This window comes from Corvus kubaryi, unplaced genomic scaffold (assembly GCF_017639235.1).
Source record: "Corvus kubaryi isolate FWS band 111438036 unplaced genomic scaffold, C.kubaryi_AGA036_p1.0 37383, whole genome shotgun sequence".
In the NCBI taxonomy this organism is placed as follows: Eukaryota; Metazoa; Chordata; class Aves; order Passeriformes; family Corvidae; genus Corvus; species Corvus kubaryi.
This window is the reverse complement of record NW_024581125.1, coordinates 1,497,835-1,502,040: the sequence shown is the minus strand read 5'-3', so window position 1 is coordinate 1,502,040 and position 4,206 is coordinate 1,497,835.

Sequence of the window (4,206 nt, the reverse complement as noted above, 5' to 3'; positions counted from 1 at the left end):
GCTCCTTCTATTGATGTCTGAAATGATGGATAATGTGAGAATGGCAAATATACTATTTGTCTAATGGCTCTGCAATTAAATTCCCCTGTAAATGACCCATGCCTCATTTCATCCTAATCTATGGAATTTTGATTGAATTCGTCAGCTCTAATTGAAAAATACTGCACTTTAATGTCTGCAGTGCAGTTTCAGGACCGCGCTGGTTTTAATGAGACGGTGCCCCTCTGACCTGGGAATATTTTAGACTTTTAGTCGGGATTTTTTTTTTTTTTAAATTTTTTTTTTTTTTTAACCGGCGGATTTCTTCACTCGGTTCCACGAAAAGCCGGGGATGAGAGAGTGTGTGGGGTTTGCCCCCCACTAAACTCTCCGTAGCGACGTGTTTGATTAAGGTCTCCTGTAAGGCTCTTAAAATACTCGGACTCCGGTGGTTTAAATATGTGCCCATTTAAAATCATTTCTAAAATAGCCCATTTCCCCTTCTCCGAACGAATTTCGGGATAAGAGCCGGGATTCTGGAAGCCAAATTTCTTTCTCTTTTTTTTTTTTTTTTTTTTTCCTGTTTTTGTTTGTTTGGTTTTTTAACCTGCACGGTGTTATTTTTACCATTTTAGCCTCTTTTTTTCCTTTACCCGAAAATCCCAAGCGCCTTCAAGTTTGTTAGAAAAGGGGGAGAAGGAGGGGGGGGAAAGGAGGGGAAAGGGGAAAGAAAGGAGAGGGAACGGCGGGGGGGGGAAAAAACCAGAAAAAAATAAGAAGTTGGGAGTTATAATAAGGAGTGGAAGTTGGGGGGATCCCCTCGGGAGGGCAGCCTGAGCCGCGGGGGGGGCTGGAAGGGGTTCAGACGGGAACACGCGAAGGAGTTAATGGGATTAGGCGGCGAATGAGGGGTTTGGGGGATGTTTTTTTGGTTTGCTTTGCTCTTTTTTCCCCCCTGTGAAGGGAGGGGGAAGGAGGGAGGGAGTTCCCCGCGGGCACGCGTGGCGCGGGGGGCGCATCCCTCCGTGCACAGCCAGCGGGCAAATCCTGCCCTCTCAGCTCCCAAAACGCTGCAATAAACCCAGAGCCACGCACGGAACTGCCTCCCCCTTCCCCGCGGGTTGGAGGAGTGGGAGCCGCGGCTGCATCCCTGATTTTGGCTCGCACCTGATGCCTGCATCGTTAAGAAGTCACTGATTTTTGGGGGGTAGTTCTGCTCAGGGCCTCTTCTCTTGCTCACCTGCCTTTCCTAGAGGAAAAAAAAAAGACTTTAAAAGCACAGTAGGGTGACGTTTCCCACGCAATTAAAATGTCCCCGGCGAATGCAAGAATTAGCTCGAGAGAGCCTCTGCGAGCCCGACTTTTGCTTTGGATAAAGGCACGGGATTTATGAGCTGCTGGAAAACAGAGCTGTCCCCTCTCTGTGGTGCCCACTGGGAGGATGGGCACCAATCCCGTGTGTCCCATGGAAATCCAGCCTGGAGGTGCCCAAAGGGCTGGGAGCAGCCGGCAGCTCCCAGGCCCGGCTGGAGGGATGCTCTGCCCTGTGGATTCCCACCTGGAAGGGCTCGAGCACATCCCAGCCTTCCTTCCCGGCTCCCTTCTTTCACTTTCTCGCTCCAAAAAGCTGCGTCCGCTCCCTGCCTGGATTTGGGGGATTGTTGAGCCCACGCTCCGCACCCTGGAGGGAGTCACACCCACCCCACAAAACCTGCCCGCTTTAAAGATGCCTCCACATCCCTGCTGCTCCTCCCCTCGCAAGGTTTTTGGGGACAAAACCTGGCAGAAAGCCACCTGCTCCTCACCAATCCCCACTCCGGGTGACACGGGAGCAGCATTTTGGTGCCACATTTCAAGCCGGCGCCACGTGGGACCAGGTCTGTACCCGCACCACGGCCCAGCCAGGGGGGGAAAGGTGCTCCCCTAACCAAGCCTGACCCTTTGGAGCATGGATTTCCACGACATCTTTCGGTTTAGCCCCCCTGGGAACGGCTCTTGCGGTGTCCCAGCGCCTGTGGGGGTCCCTCCGTGGGGCTCCCCTCACGCCTGCTCCACTTCCCAGGCACAATCACGCTCCGCTTGCTGCTGCCACAATCAGGGGATTGCCTGATTTTTTTTTTCTTTTTTTTTTTTGTCTCCGGGAGAAAAAAATCAGCTAATTATGTGCCGAACAAAAAGCCCATTCTTGCCCGAAATAATACTCCCGTCCTGCAAAGGCACTTGTTTGTGGGCAAATTTTGAAGGGGGCTGACAATAAAAACAGCTGCAGGAGCTGGGTGTTGGTACACATTTCCATGCCCCGCCGGATTACCGTGCCTAATTATCTCTGCCCTTCCCGCAATCCAGCGGGGTTTTCCTGAAAAAGAGAGGGAATTTTTTCCCCCCTCTTCGCTCACTTTGCTGTTTAAACGAAAGCTTTGCCCTGCTCCGCGAGGATTCCCAGCCCGCTCCGCTTGCTTTGGGAAGGACGCTGGAGCGTTTTGGGGTTTAGCTCGGCTCCGTCCGCGATGCGTGGAAGGAGAGGGAGGCAGGAGAGGGCTGCAATCGCCGGGTGAAACACGGGAACGGGGAAAAAATGGGAGAGGAACAGCGGCCACGAAGCATCCACGGGGAAAATCCCACCCTCTCCGGCGCTGGGAAAAATCCCGAGCGCCGCACTGCTGCACATATGGTGGCCTCCGCAAGACGGAGCCAGGACATATGGAAATGAGCTGGATAAGTAAACTTTTCCCAGTCCCTTGAAGTCGGAGATGGGCCCCAAAAGTGTTTGTGCACACACATCACACAACCCCCTCCTCCCCATCCCCAGCGGCAGCTGCTCCCATGGCCGTGCCCACCCTGTCCCACACCTCCGGGAAAAGCTGTTCCTCCGGCAGAAAGGCAGCACCGGGGAAGAGGGAAATCCCAAAATCCGTGCTGTGGGCGACCAGCAGGGCTCGGCGCCCCAAAAGCTGCATCCAGCCAGGGATGGGAAGCCAGATGCGGGACTGGGCAGCAAAAACTGAGCCGAGGCCCAAAAGTAATAAACCTCCCCCCTAATTGTTTCTGCCGAGAAAAGAACGTTTTCAGATGGTGGCTGAGGGATAAACTGACCCAGATATCCGGGCACGGGGCGGGGGGCAGCTCCCAGCCCTGCGCTTCGGGAAGACAACAAGATTTGGGGGCGGGAGTTAGCAGAGAAAGGGTATTTTTCTTGGGGGGGGGGGGGAGGGGAGGGGGCACTGCAGATGCCACACGCTGAGGGCTGGGACCCAAATCCCACAGGGCTCATTTTGGGGCGGCAAAAGCTTTGAGAGGGAGCTCCTTTGGGATGTGCAGCTTTGGGATGTGTTTTAGGGGGTCTGGAGGGTGCCTGGCCGAGAGGGGTAGGGTTTGGGGGACAGAGCATGGTTGTCCCCACCCTTGGCACCTAGCAGCCCAGCTGCCACCGGGGTGGCACCTTCCTGCCGGGATGTGCAGGCCCCCGGCACGACATCTGCCATCCTCTCCTGGAAAACACGGGCATCAATTAGCGGCGGGTCATTAAGAGCTTCCCAAGCCGACAGGCCAGGCAGGAGCGGGATCTCCTGCTGATCCTTAGGTTTTGGGGGACCCTCCCCCTAGCCAAAAGCCACTTTGAGCCAGGGTTTGTCGGCAGAACCCCCCCCAAAGCCAAGCCCAGGGGCACAGCCAGCACCATTGTCCCGGGAAGACTTCAACTTCCCAAAGGCAGGAGGGATCCCACCCCCAGCCAACTCCCCTCCTTTCTCTTTTTCCCCCCCCCCCCCTCTTTTTTTTTTTTTTTTCATTTAATTTTATTTTCCAAACCACTTGATCTTTGCTTGGGAACCTCCATTAATTGCCTGGGTTTGCCTCTTCGCCTGGTCCCTTTATCATTATTTATGGCCTTTGAAATTGTGTAAAGTTCCCTTGACGTTCAATTTACAAGTTTGGGGGCTTTTTTTTTTTCTCTTTTCCCCCCCCCTTTTTTTTTTTTTTTTGTTCCAGCTTTTGTCCTCGCCAAAGACATCGTGTTGGAAAAGGCTTTGAGCCGGCCAACATGAGAAGCTCGCCGGAGAAAAGGGAGCAGCCCTCCATCGCTTTTAATTCCGCCGTGTTGCTGAATGGCTCTTTTACATAATTGCAGAAGCAATTTCAAAGCCAAGCCAGGGGCTGACTTTACCCAGAACCACATGGAGCCTATTTGGGGGCTTTTCAGAAAAAAAAAAAAAAAAAGGAAAAAGAAAA